This window comes from Anser brachyrhynchus, assembly GCF_964034855.1.
Source record: "Anser brachyrhynchus genome assembly, chromosome: 4".
In the NCBI taxonomy this organism is placed as follows: Eukaryota; Metazoa; Chordata; class Aves; order Anseriformes; family Anatidae; genus Anser; species Anser brachyrhynchus.
In genome coordinates, this window is record NC_137698.1 from 26,652,824 (window position 1) to 26,668,191 (window position 15,368).

Consider the following 15,368-nt stretch of genomic DNA (forward strand, 5'->3'; position numbering starts at 1 on the left):
TACAATTTTGTACATTTGGCAAATGTGGCAATATTGAAAAGGTGCATGGAAAATTTGAAGATAGAAAGTGTTCTGATTTTAATTTCCATCAAATCAAACATCACTTTCTCCATAATGACACCCTGCATTGTGAAGAAAGTTACAGATTTACTTTCCAGTCCCCAGTAGGCCAGTCCTCTTGTAGGTATTATTAGGACAAAAAAAAAAAAAAAAAGTTGCTCTGAGTAAAGCAATTTCCTCCTTTTGAGTGAGCTACAGTACTCAGGAAGACCAGCAAACATCATAGCAAAACTTACTGCACCAACTCTTACAGAGATTAACAGTTTGAATAAATTTTGAAACCACATTTTTCCAGGTCTTACAAATATGTCTTCCTAATGAACTGTTTTTATCTGTGCCAAAACTAGCATAACTCAAACCCATTTTCTTTTGATTTCAGTTACAGAAATTCAAAGACTGGGGGGAGAAGGGTGAAAGGGAGAGAGGAAAGATTTCAAGAGTGCATTTTCTACCATATACAATTCCCAAGTGATAATTTCTCAAATATCTACCACAAATGCATTTATTTATTTTTTTCATCTGTGATTTCCAACTGAAAACTACAAATAGTCTGCCCATTACACTGTCCATCACTGCTTTCCTTTCCCTCTCTCTGGCTGCGTTTACGTTCACGTTCTTCTACTACGCAAGTGACTCACACAGCTATTCTCACCACTCATACTGAAGGTGTATTTTTGCTACCACTTGAGCCAATATCCTTTATAAGTAAGAGAGAAAGGTTCCTCCAAAATGTTGTTCAGAAAATGTAAGTTGTGATCCTACTGTGAATCATCTTCTAGAACCTTACTGTTTATGAGCCTAGGGGGAGCCTAAGGAGACTAGCTGAATAAGACAGATTCATGAAGTTGAGCAGGTTAATACTGTTTTATTTTCCTTATGCAGCCACCCCTCAGAACAGCAGCTTTTTAGTAAACTTTCAGGGACAAATATTTTTGTCAGAAGAGATGTAACAAGTCAACACGTTAACTGTAAGTTAAAAAACAGGTTTAGATGAAATTTAAAAATTTCTTGTAAATAGTAAAATGTGCTTTTCAGAAAGGATAGTAACAATCTAGCACTGAGTCAACCAATTTGTATTTTAAAAAAACTTCCTTTGAGCACTGGTCCGACCATTTAATACTTGTTTTCCTGACTGACCACTGACAGAATAAGACCACTGAGCTAACAGACCTAATAGGATAGCAAGAAGGAAAAAAATCTCCAATCAAACCACAAGAAAAAAACACCCAAATAGTTTGAGAGCGCTCGTGTCATTCAGATGTGTGGTTTGATTCTCAAGATAGTTTATCAGTGTTGCAACCACCAAAAAAACTCATAAGTAGTGAGTGATCTATACATCTCTAAAGTCATAAAACGAGACTGTTGAGGTTCTTGTACAGTGAAGCAAGGCAAAGAGTTGGATAGCTCCTGCCCCTGCTTTTTGGCATTGTAGCACAGTTGGCTAGATTGGCAACTGACCCCTAGCTACCCAGAAGTATTATACATAATACCTTACTTATTTCAACAAAATAAATCAAGAAAATTTCCCCATGGGGAAAAATAGGGATATCTTGCAGCTGTAGAATAAATAAATTAATTAATTAAATTATGATTTTAGCAGTACAGGTCTGGCAGGGGGGACAACTGACAGAGAGAAAACAAGCTAAACTACATTTTTAAACCTTAGATTCAGAACAACTTGATTTGAGACATACTACTAATTGTCAAGCTTATGCCTGTTACTTGTCATTACTCAGATAAAATTCTTTTAAAAGTGAGCTTGATCAAAGCCTGGATTTCTAAATGAACTTCTGATGTACTCTTAGTGGAGTTTTAAGTTATAAATTGAAGAAATATTTACTGCAGGTCAAAAAAAAGCTAAAAACAGTTTAAAAATATGATATATCACAAAGCAACATTTTTCCTTTTCCCCCATACTAACAAGATAAAGAAGTATAAAATACATTAAATAAATACATATGAATGATGCATTTGAGTCATAAAAATAGACAAAATAGACAAGATTCATATCAACAACCCTAATTTTTTACAGGTAATTGCCTAACTATGCCAAATTAAACCTCCCCATTAGTTCTTAGAGTTCTCTTTCTATGTAGGGAGTTCATCATTTTCAAAGACAGAGAAGGACATAAAATTCTCTGTGACTTCCTAGGAATCTGTTTTGGTTATTTGGTCTGAGAGTTACTTTCTCTCTTGGCAAAAGCATCCTGGATTGCATCCTGCTGCACTTGGATCAAGAAATATTAAGCTTTAAACAAGTGCTTGATATTGAGAAAATAACTTGGCTAAAAACATTCCCAAAAAAGGCCTTTTAACCAGACAAACTGCCTAGCACTGAGAAGCCTCATCACAAACAAGACAAGCACAGCATACCTGAAAAGGCTAATCTACAGGCTCCCTATACATTTCTTACTGGATGTTTAAGGACATCCCCTTTAGATTTCAGGCACACTTCAGATTTTGCTTCCTTTAAAAATAGTTCTCTTAGTGCTGGATTAGTATGTTGCTTCTCTCATTCCAAAAACCTTGTCCTTGAAACTCAAATTCTCATTGCTCTTCTAGGTTGGGGATCCATCCTTTTATACTTCTAAGAATACTTCTCTAACGAGTATGCTTACAGGAGGAGTATTTAAATAATTCTTTTAAAACATTATACACTAAATCTTCATTTACCGACCTCTGAAAGAGTTGTAAACCAAACACTTTCCCAAAATATAATTTTTGTTTTTCCAGCAGAATGAATTTCCACTATAAATGCCAATAGACTAATATCCATGAACATGCTGAAGAAATCAGCAATAGAAAAAATGGATGCGGATAGCATACAGATCTGTTGTTTTGAAATCAAATGAAGAGATGTAACTTTATTTTTTTTTCTTTTTTACTTAGGGCAAGAAGTACAGTCCAATTATTTTCTCAGTGTACAAATGTTAAATTCCACTCAAGTGAGTGGTGTTGGATCAGGACTTGTGAATCCTTAGCTATTTAACACCCTTTTGTGTTTAAACATTCTCATCTCTTTCTTTACAATATGTTTGACAGTGGTTGCTTAATATGCTTATTTGGGTTAATAATGAGTCAAATCAGAGCACTTTCATTCCCCCCAGTTTCTTGTATATTAAGCTGAAAACACATAGTATAGTGAAAATAGTGTTTTTTTTTTACTTGGTAAAATTCATTTATTGAACAGACTTCTGAGCCATTATCTTTTATCTTCTGATAATAAAAAGTGTTCTATTTTTATGTAGTGTCCATAATGTACACTACAGCAAAAACATTTTTATAAATAGTGTTTTAAAGAGTAAGGAGAGAGGGGGGAAAACATTTTACAAGGCGTATTTGGGATTACAGTCTTCAAGATACTGCACAGAGCCTCTCAAGATTTCTATGCCATTACAGTCAATGAGCTGAAGTCAATATTGTTAGCTATTGGTAGAACTTCAGTTGATAAATTGTATTTATTCTTTTAGAATATATTTGTATCTGTAGACTTGATTTTTATAAATATTGAGAGAGAGAGAGATACTTCCAGTGACAAGCAGCTTATTAGTGAGAATCACGTTCATTATATGAACCCTGTTCCATGTAATGAGAAGCATATACGGTTATAAAGCAGTATGTTGCATATGGTAAGAACAGCTTTTGACCACCAAGACTAAAGTTTCTGCTCACTAGACACAAGACCCCAGGCTAGCCTGGCATTTGAGGTGGATCAGACAGGATATTTTCATTGTGGTGAGCACCCTAAAAAGAAAAGGTTCTTCAACTCAGTAAAACTAGATTTCTATTACACGACAAAATTCCTCCCATTGCAAAAATAAATAAATAAATATATAAATTGAAAAGTAACTAGGAAGGACAGGATAGGAAAAATAAAATAAAATCCCTGTAGAAGATTTCTGTGCATGTTTGAAAATTGTTTTGTTATTAGCCAACTTGTTATTTTGTTATTAGCCAATTTGTTATTAGTGAGATTGTTTCAAGGTAGGACATATGTCTAGTCTGCGACTTGCCCAAGATCTGTCATGGCTGCCATGGTGATCTCCACCCTGTTGGAGATCCTAGGCTTGCTGAAGGCAATGGGAGAAATATTCCCAAAGCAGAGATTTGATTGTTGAATCTTGTTATTCCCTTACTACTGAATCTTTCATTAGTTCAGTGATACTCAGGTACAGAATAACGTATAATCAGAAATCACTCTCGTTACCATTTTTTAAGTTTCAAAGTCAAGACTGTTACTGTGGCCATTTATATCCAAGAAGGGCCAAGCTGTCCTGCTCTCATACTCTAAAAAATTTATGAAAACCATAATTAAAAAAAAAAAAAGAAAAAAGAAAGAAACATTACCAAAGTTTCTTAATAACAAACTGATGATGAAAACAAATCTTGATGCCACAGTGCCTAAGTAACCTTTAAGATTTTGAGTCCTGTCAAGTCACATGTTCTTTTCCATTTCACCCAATTCTGCCTCTATTTGAGTTGACAGAGCTACATTTCTGCATCTGCCAGAGGTATTGCTACTGCAAGCATATCTAGAATGTACTATATCATACTCTGGTTGCCTATCTTACACATCGAATTCACGTTGCCTTAAGCAGAACATAAAGTTGATCACTGAATGGCAAAGAAAAAAAATATTACTTTGATCTTCAGTTACTAGTATCATAACCTCAAATTTTGGCTCTGTGTTCTCCAACTACAAGACCAAACTACACTGGCATTCACACACCTGCAGAAGTTTTGCACAAGGATCTGGAAGTATTGAGAAGATGAAAGAGAAAGCCTGTGAGACAGGGTATTATATTGTTCCTATTTCATCTATCATCTAAAGATATATTAGAGAAGATTTAGTTAGTTTAATTAGTTAGTTTAATTTGCCAGCAGAATGACAGGTGAAATATTTGCCTTAAACACATACAAGGGAACATACTTTGGAAGGAACAATTTAACCTAGTTGTTCAGAGATAGGTTAGTTACTAATTCCAAGCCTTTTCTCAAGAGAGATTCGACTGTCTCTGTGGAGAATACAAAGTCACTGCTTAACCTGAAGAGAATGAAATAAATGTTGAGAATAACAGAACTATCAAGAACATCTGAAATAGACATGCCAACAGAAGCCATCCCACACTCACTTCCTCTCTACCTACACAAATCCTTCCTAGTGCATGTCCCAAGAAAAAACCCTGCTCCCATTCTCAATGCTGAAATTGTGCAGTCCTCTCTTTTTGACAACTTTTTTTTTTTAAGTGATGCAACTTGGTTTTTGCCCATCTGGTAAGAAGGAAAGTATTATGTCTACTCAAACCATAATTCTGTATCATGTCTCTATGGACCATTTTTCCTTGTTTTTTCCTCGGTTTTTGTGTGAGAGCATGGCACAAAATTAAACATTACCCGTACATTTTTATTTGTGGCAATGTGGTGTTTTTCCGGGTCTATGATTTGTAAGCAACATTGTCAGAAATAATGTTTCTGAATCACTTGCATGATTTCTCTTTTTTTTTTTCCTACGATTTTTTGAGGAAAAGTATAGCATATTGTCACTAGGAACCAAACAACTGTGAATTTGCTAGGCATACAGCAATTTAGTTTACATAATTTTGTTTAAAGTGGCTATCTTGTGCTAAACCAGTAGTGGTTTATCATTCTGTCATGCTTACTGTAGAATATAAGAATGACTTTTGGACTGGAAGGAAGACAAGGGGGAAGGAGTGGTGTGATATTTTCATTTGCTTGGAGCCATGTAATCATGTTCAGTTATAAATCTGTTGTCAGTTCCACTGATCAATAACTATTAACAATAAGCACCACTAGTCACCAGCTTGACGTTGATGAATGAAATAACCAAGAATGGGAGAAATCTCCTGATAATGGCATCTAGACTCAAAAATTCATCCATCCTCCTCTTTCTTTTTCCCAGGCCTTAACCCAGGCAGTTAGTGCCTTTTTACCCATCTTAAGTTCTCTTTAGTACCAACTTTGCTTTAGTGTTGTCTTGCACATGTGCACCTTCCTATGCAACTCACTAATTAATCCATCTTTCCACAACCATTTCTAAAATTTATGCAACAGTTTTAAGTACATATGTTTTTCTGCTTTACTTCAATGAGTTTCAGAAGCCAGAAACAATAGAAACCTTCATCGTACAGCAAAGTTAGCTCTCCATGGAGAAGCACACCAGCCAAGCAATATTTAGGCTAGCTATTGAAAAATGTGCTTCTATTAAATCCTGAGAGAAGAATGTAAGATTTATATCTATATATATATTACTATATGTATTAAATGTATATTATATAAAATATTTATTTGTATGTATATTTATTTTGTCTATTTCTCTAAGTTCAGGTAGCTTTGACATGATGTTCCCAAGCCCAGATCAGCAACATTGCTCACTACTGATAGTATTAACTTATGCAAGCATGCACTAAGATAACAAGGTTAGGCGTGCGCATCAATAATTATGGTATCTATTTATCTACCACATTACAGAATAAAAACTTTTGTTGGATCTTTCAAAGCAAAAGCACTTATTCTTAGTCCTCATCTCTCTGGATTTCTGGCAAGTTACTTCAGAGAAAGATTTGAGGCACACTGACAGTGGAAAACACTAATTTTATACATTTTCACCTAGAACAAAACTTAAATTCTGCTTTAATTTATTTAAATTGTCGTAAACCACAAATTGAATAATGTAGTGTTTTCATGGGATTAGCAGAATTTGATTATAATTTCTGGCTTTCTTACAATGCAGTCTTATTTTTCTGTTCAAATGTAATTTTCTGCAAACAAATGCCTTGTATAGCTTAAAGATTCAGGTCAACTCTCTATAAAACTGAAGGCCCTATTCCTAGCTGTGAAAAAAATATTGATGTGGAACACTATTTTGCTATCACTGTTTTTTTAGTTTGGGGTGGGTTTTTTGTTTGTATGTCTATTTTGTTTTTTGCTTATCTAATCTCAGTAGCAATCTTTTTAAAGAGTCTACAATCATTTTTAGATTATTTTTAATGATGAAATGAGTTAAAAACAAGAAATGGCAAAAGACATTGCTGTGCAGACAAAATTTTCTTCAACTCTAATGGACTGGGAAAGGAATGCAATGGACTTACAAGGAAGGCAAAAACCAAACACTACATTATTTGGGGACAAAATTACACTTCAGGCATTTTAAGGGAATAGTAGCTACACTCCTTCATTGTCTGCTTGCTATGGATTTAAACCATACAGGCAAAGATTCATTTCATTTCATCTCACCTGACACTGCAATGCTACCTTTCAATTTATCTTCAGTTTGGTGGACACAAAGGGGACCTTCTCAGTGACAGCCTCTTAGATTTCCTTTGATTATTGTTGTGCTCAAGTATTCCTTTAAAGAATTATTGCAGTCTCAAATGGGCTTTATAGGAAAGAGTTAAGTGCATTATATAGGACAAGTCATTATGACATATCCTTATTGTTATGCCTTACACCTGCATAGGTGGTGCTTACAGAAAGGTCACAAGCTAAAGCATCCCAACAGAGTTAAAATGCACAATCTTGCCCTAGACAAGCTTACCTAATTTTAACAGAGCAGTACATATCTCAATGTCCTTAATAAATCTTAGCGTCTTTAAGAAATACACCAAGCAACCTTAAAAGCCTTCAGCTATATACTGTTAAGACACAGAGCATTTTATGGCCAATCTGCATTTTTTATTTGAATTCTTTCCCTTTGCATTACAATGACCATACCATTTTGGTCTGTATTGCATCTTCACTGCACTCCAGCTGGGTACCTACCCTCTGTACAGAATTCCTGTCAGGGTCAAAGTACTGACTATCCAATAAAGCTCTGCACTGCAGACTACAAGGAAAAAAAATAATGTTCTAAATATATGCTGTCCATCTGCAGCAGTACTTGCTTCTTTCTTCTGTAATACAGTGCATTGAGCACAACAGTAGCTTTATTGGCATATTGCAGCATTTTTAAGAATGCATCATAGTAGTAAAGATCTTGTGCTGAAAACAAATGTACTTTTTACTCTTTTTATTCTAATTTTTATTCTAATTGCAAATAAATATATAGCTGTAATATATAGTCATTTTCATATTTTTTTCTTTAAATATGAAAATATTACTATTTTTGCCAGTCAAATGATACAGTAAGCTCAGATTTAGAGAATTAGACTTTGTCAATGATAACGGTATGCTCTTACAGCAGGACCTAAACTGAATTCCCGTTTTACTATAAATTTCTACTTTTAAAAAGAACAGCAATTAAATAATAAATGGGTCTTTTCCTTTTTTTTTTCTTTAAATGTATAGCCATATAAATAAGGCAAATTTAACATAAAATATTTCCTGTATGGCTTTCACCAAAACAAAAATAGGTTTTTTTGGTTTGTGGGGTTTTTTTTGCATAACATTGTCACATTCAGAGCATCATTTTCAATTATTTTTCAGACATCAACGTTTTGACCTACCTAGTTAGAACAGAGTTGTTTGGAAATACTGTCCATTTGCTAGTAACTTACATTTTATCCAATTTTTATTTATTTATTTTAAGGGTACTTCCCATTTCAGTAAATGGAGTTAATAATTAGATTATGAAAAAACTCCTTTTCCTTTTGATTTTCAGTTTCAAACCAGAACTATGATTTTTTTTTTCATTTTTGTCTTTTTCAGAAAAAAAAAAATGAAGATGAATGGGGAAAAGCATTGTAAATACTACATGCAACATATTTTCCAGATAATAAAGTAAGTGTTAAATGATACTGCAGAAAACTGTAGGTAGGTGTTATATTCATCATCGTTGCAGCAGAAGCAAGAATTAGATGATTGAAATATCACATTGCCGACATACCGAGATGGCAGAGCATACGTTAGTGTTATTTGAGTCACAGCAACAACTAACAAGAAATTGTGATCAGGCTTCTATTTTTATGACCATTAATTAGCAATAGGCTCTTCCCCTCCCAATCTCAAACATTTACATCATATCTGCTAGCAGTATTGCTTTCTCTTCTAAATTATTTATTCAATCAAAGGATAGTTTACAAGCATGCAAATCACTACCTGATGGCACACTTGTTAGTGGCTTCTGTCATGCATGTTCAATTTAATAATCTTTTATGAATCAGTTGCAGAACATGTACTGACTGCAGATCTAATGCAGCTGAAGCAACGAGCTGGATGAAATAATGAGTAAATCCTTGTGAGAACAGGCAGGCTTAACATTTCTGCAGGATGACAAAGAAATGCCAAATTAGAAGTGTTTTAAAGTTGTTACTATCTGAGAGTCTTTGTGAAGCAAAAAGTCCTCTGCCAGGTTACCCATGCATTGGTATTTTCACTTCCACCACACGCAACACCTTCATGGCATCTAAAACAAGGCAAAATACTGAATGGTGCCTTAATCAGAAAGAAGAATGGACAAAAAAAGGGTGGTTGGTTGCGTTGTATTTTTCTGAATATCCTAAGACAATTCTTCCCTGTGAGTGATCAACTTAGTGCTTGCACTTCATGTTGCTTTAAACCAGGTGTCATACATGCAAATCCATTCACTTCAGTAAGTTCTTATCTCTTTATGACCCTCTTTCCTTTCTACCCCAACTTATGACAAGGATTTCTAGTTCAATTCAGTGGTAAAGGACTAGTATGCTATGCTACCAGTAGGCACTAATTGTGGCTTGCTTTTATTTTCAATCATTTAGTTTTTAAGTTTGATGAAAATCTGAAAGGACCCCAGACCCTACTATTCACTTTTTCTTTCTTCATTTTAGTCTTGTAACTAGATTTTTCATTTATCCTAATATACAGCGCAGACCCTAACTTACTGTTTCACTTGCTATCTCATAAGGATTTATATTTCACACTAAACAATTATTTCATTTTAGCTGTAGGGTCACAGTTGCCTGCCTCTCTTTTCCACTACAGTAGTTAACCACAAAGATTAGACCCCTCAGTACAACCATCTGCACATTCACTTATTAAGAAAAACATTAAAATCATTCCATCCTTTTCAAGAACAGCATATTTATCTACTAGATGTTTAGGAAGAAAGACAGTTGATTCAAGAGCATGGCAGTACAAAGTGCCTTTAAAAAAAAAAAAAAAAGAAAAAGAAGAAAGTTGTATACTTTACAATGAAATACTAGAATACTAGTAGCATTTTTAGTAAGCATAGATAGAGCCTTCAGACACTCTGGTGTTGGTGCTTGATCAAACTTGAAGAGAGAAAAAGAATATAGAATGAAACAGGAAGAAAAGTTGAAATGAATAAGATAAGTTATCCTGAGCCTCAACTGCAACATAGTACATTTTCATCATTTTACGTAGCTCCTTCCTTCACCTTCTTTTCAGCTAGGACTGAAATCAGAAATCCCAGAGCACTATGAGGCAGACTACTTTGCTCAGAAAAGGAATATCTGCTCCAGTATTTAAACTCCGTGGATCATCTGTAGTTTGGCTTAGCAGTTTTTCTGTCATGGGTAGATTTAGGAATATTCCTGTTTTCATTTGAGCAGTTTTGGTAGCGATTAAGCTCTCTTCCAACCTCCCTTCAAAGTCTTGAAATGCACTTTTACTGATCCTTCATTTCTTCCCATTCAGATAGAAATTGTAAAAGGAATCAGAGTCATACAGACAAATATAAACAGATGCCATCTTGATACAGCACAACTAAATGTTATTGTAAAAACATGGTTTTGGTACAAATGCACACATTTTATCTCAAGTGAAAGAAAGCTAGTAGTAACACTAGCTAACCTCCCATTTATAAAGAGAAAAAATGATGTCCATCACTATTTCTCTTTCCCTAATGAGTTTCATCTGAATTTTGAGGTGATCTGTTCTAACAAGGTAGAAAATAATAATAATAACAATTATTATTCTTAATAGATATTGCAAAGAATTCCTGAACAGGTAAAACAGGTAAAGCACTGTTAGTAATGGAGAAATAGAATTACCATAGAGTTAAGTTTTTCCATCTCCGACCATCAGAACAACACTAGTGGTCAGGGAAATAAAGTGGACAAGCCAAATTAAAAGACTTCCAATTGTTTCTGGAGAGTCAGAAAAAAGGTTTTATCTTTCCTTTCAAAGAAAAAGAAAAAGCTATCAACCAAAAGCTCAACCATTAGAGTAACACAAAAATAAAGTAATAGAGTGATTCAGAAAGCAACATGCAAATCGTGTTTAACTGTCTTAAGGAATTAGTAGAGAGGAAATTAGGAAACTAAATTAGTAGGGAGGAAAATCAGACAAAAGCCAGTCTTAATGAAATAATGTTGTGAAAGTCGCATACTTCTACATCTGGCTCAAGTGAAGATCTATATTGTTATTCTTTTCTACACCAATACCTCTAAAAGCTCTTTTTTATCTTTCTAGACCCATTTGGGATTTCCTTCATATTTCATAAACCATGGCACTGGTCTTTGAAAAGTGAACACCTATTCTGGCACTTGCTCACAAGCAGACAGAAATCTTAAACAGAGCCAATACCCACAGAGCTAGTCTGTTATTCCTTTCAAATAGTCTAGCAATAAAGACTTCTAGCTTGACTGACAGCTTAAACCAGGCTTCCTAATATCTATTGGTTCCAGGATATTTTTAATTAATAAAGCCCAATTAGCTGCTTCTAATAATTACATAGCATTGTGGAAAATTATGATAAAGGACAAATTACAGTATACAGAAACACTGGAAAAATATGTAGCTATGCATATTTTTTTAACTGAAATTCAGAAAAAGCATTAAAATATATATTAAGGAGTCATTTTAGCAATATTCTTTCTTCTGGCTTAAGGATTCCCCTGAAGACAGAAGTCCTATGCTTGACAGTTTACATATATTAAAAGTGCGTTCAAAATAAATCAGTCATAGAAAATCAGTTTTTGAAAATCTACAGTGTAAGTCATAAGAAAAACAGAAGAATAATTCTTTCCCATTTAAAAAATATATTAAATTCACCGCACACATTGAGATCATGACATTTAACTGCCGTAGGTCTTAGGAAACTCACTGCAATCAAACTGTGGAATTATTTTATATTACTTTCGTGGACACAGGCTAACAAGAATAAATTTATAGTGGCTGAAAAAGGCAAAATCATTAAAAACACGGCAGAAAAGATAGAAAGTAGGCAGGCCAAATAAGGTCATAGAAAATGATTCATTAATAAATGCTTTAACTTCTTCCTATGCAAGTCAAAGCAGTATCTGATTCAATGTTGCATGATCAATTCTTAGCTAGAGGCAGATAGCAGTAGAAGCAGTAAGTATTCAGGAATTTGGCTGATATAGTGACAAGTTTTTAGCTCCCCACGTTTCAGGTCAATAACTGTAGATGGCAGAACTTGTAGTCTTAAAAAAAAAAAAAGTAAACAAAACAAAACTACAAAACACTTCTGTATATTTTGTCTTATTCCTTCAGCAAGCATTCTACAAAAAATGTCCTGAGGGCTACCCATTCCTGCATTCATTTTCCTGAAATAAGAGTTAACCCAACTTCAAACCTCCTGACCAAGGTATAGATTAGCATTGGAAAAGGTTCAGACCTTTTCAGACTTTAACATTGACACAGAAAACTAAATAAGACTCCTTATTTAAGATCTTAATTAATACTTTAAGTAAGGTCTCCTTATGCTAGAGACAGCTGAAGAGACACTTGGTAGATTCTTATTCCTAAACATTGGACAGGAATCACTTGTTCCCTTTTTTCATTCGAGTGTGAGAACTAGGAGGCAACCAAATGAAAGCAGGAGATGAGAAGCTGGCAAAAGCCACTTGTCCTTCATGCAACTGATAGCAGATGAGTAGGATGCGATGCTAGAGGATATTCTGACTAATAGATGTCTACAGAGGTTCAAGAGGATACTCAGCAAATAGTTCTGTGAGAAATCCACTAAGGGTAATCAAATGAGCAAAATGACTATGTCTCTGGAAAATCCCCCAGTGCTGAAAATATCGGGAGGATGGAAAATTTGTTTTATCCTTGCTCTTTTATAGAAATTTCCTTACACCTGTTGGACAAGGCAGCATACAGCATTAGTTGAGGGATTTGTTCTGCCATTGGGAGCCATTCTTTGACTGCTGTAGTCAAAAAGCGCATAATTTGTTATCTATAAAATATTTGTATGCTTTCTAGGAATAATGTGTTCTGAATCTCAAATGCTTCAGGGAGTATTGATGGAGGCTTATAGGGTATTTCCATCCCCAGGTCCATGGTTTCTGAAAGCATGCTCTACTTCTGAACATTATCAGTCTCAAAAAGATCCAGGCTGCTTAGAAACCCCAAGTACACCTTCTGGACATGACTTCAGTATTCTAAACCTACCATAAACAATATTCCATTTCCCTGTGTGATAATTTGAAACTCCACCTTCTTTTGTTCTACCCTCTTTGCACATCTGTTTTTAATATCTCCACCTTCTTTCATTTCTCTGTTTGTATGTGTCTTCCATTTTTTTCCATATTTACTTCCTGATCCCTGCAGACAGGGGAAGAGGTGAGGAAAGGTTTTCAATAAAACATCAGCTGATAGAACAGGAACAGAGTACCTGGGTGGATTTTACTCTTCAGACAGCATTTAACACCTTATTACATCTGCAGAGAATGATTTAGACAGAAAAGCTGAAAAACAACTAGAACACCAGTGCAATCATAAATAATTGCTGTAAGAGGAATACACACTTGTGTGGCATAATTTAACTGAAAAAATAATAAATCAAATAAAGCTATTCTTAGGAGATCAGCCTCACCACCTGTTACTACCTACTGAAATTGGTGCAACATACTGGATTTTATGAGTAAAAACTCTGGACTAGGGATTGCCTAAATTTGCATTCTATGCTGCTTTACTGTTCTATCTGAAGTTATGAAAAGTGAAAAGAAGAACCAAAACAGCTCTTCAGATTATGGGATAATCCTGCATCTTCTAAAACTAAGCATTTCAGAACATTAAATTGGATCATTCAGTTTGCAGGCAGTAAATCTCTAAATACAGTATGACAACTGAGCAATTTTTTAGTAATTTATTCCAGGTTTCTGCTCTGCCCTAAAAAAATTTCTTTTAATTGAAATTCATAGATTTTTGTATCTATGTATCTTTTACCATTCTCCAGTTGGGCAGATAAGAGGAAAAAAAGGTTTGAAATAATGTCACAGCAAAGGGTTTTTAAGAATTAATGTGAACAAAAATACTGTAGGTAGGATTTGAAAACAACCATAACTTGATAAACTAAGAATGTGAAGTAAGTTTTTCACAACTGTTCAAACAATTGGAGTTTCAGGCCATGTTGATGTAGCCCCTTTCCCTGAACTTGATTGGGAAGTACGAAAGGAGATGAAAGAGACTTAAGTTTATTTTCTAATGATCACTAATAAACAGCTCAAGCTTTTGAGTGAAACCCTATTTTCAGGATTTGCTCAGAAGCCTTAAAAAATGAATGAAAGTCTTGTTGCTCCTTGTCACAGTTCCACTGCTGAGCACAAACAGGAGAAGCACCTATTCTGGTAACCACCTCAAAGCCAGGCTAAAGCCACCAGAGCCATTGGAGCTCAAAACTGAATGCCAGATTTCCTCTTTCCACTGGCATTAGGAGATGGTTCTTCAGAGTACGTAAACTCTTTACTGAGTAGTCACATTGCTATTAATTCAGCATTTATCTACTCAACCAAAGTTTTAAAGATACTAATTCTCTTATATATATATATTTTTTTAAATTAGAGGATTAAAGCTACATTTAGTTTGTATGTACACACACAAATTTTTTTATACCTAGCACAGAAATTAAATTAACAAAGAAATAATATTGGCTGGCAGACAAAATACACTCAGGAAATCATTGTAAGACACTAGTTGAAAGTTTTTCTGTTATTAGTTATTATCTGTATTATTATCACAAACAAGCCATGCTGTGAACACAAAATGAGACTTCCTCAACCATTCCTAAGTTTCTAAAAGCACAGTACCTAGGCATCCGCCACCTAATGATCTATGCAAGCAATTAAAACATAGTCATGGTCTATATCATCAATTGACAATTTCAGAGTAGACAGGTATGAATCAGATTTGTAATTGGAGTGAACCAAAGTAAAAAAAATAGGTTAATCAGGACAGTGGGTATGGATCTGATCCCCGGCCTTACATAAAATGTAACAGTAGGAAAAGTCTCATATTTCAAAACCAGAGCTGTTAAATATTCATATAAGTCTTGCTGCCAGTAGTCATGATGGCAGTGAGAAGATGTGCAAAGACAACAATGAATCAGTGCAAAAATATATCTATGTTGGCCTTTTTTTTTGTTGTATTTTTGGCCTTTTCCCTAC

General features: G+C 34.5%; 1 protein-coding gene across 15 annotated transcripts in view; it reads right to left on the bottom strand.

Annotated features, from left to right (window-relative positions):
* Positions 1 to 15,368, bottom strand: part of LOC308194362 (uncharacterized protein) — a 230,823-nt gene that overhangs the window by 125,031 nt on the left and 90,424 nt on the right. The window contains exons 9-10 of one of the 15 annotated variants that reach the window (XR_013950472.1): positions 13,375 to 13,527; positions 9,115 to 9,278 (exon numbers count right to left, since the gene is read on the bottom strand). The exons of the other annotated variants lie outside the window; for them this stretch is intronic. The gene's annotated coding sequence lies outside the window, so the exon portion shown is untranslated. The remainder of the gene's footprint in view (positions 1 to 9,114; positions 9,279 to 13,374; positions 13,528 to 15,368) is intronic. 15 annotated transcript variants of the gene reach the window in all.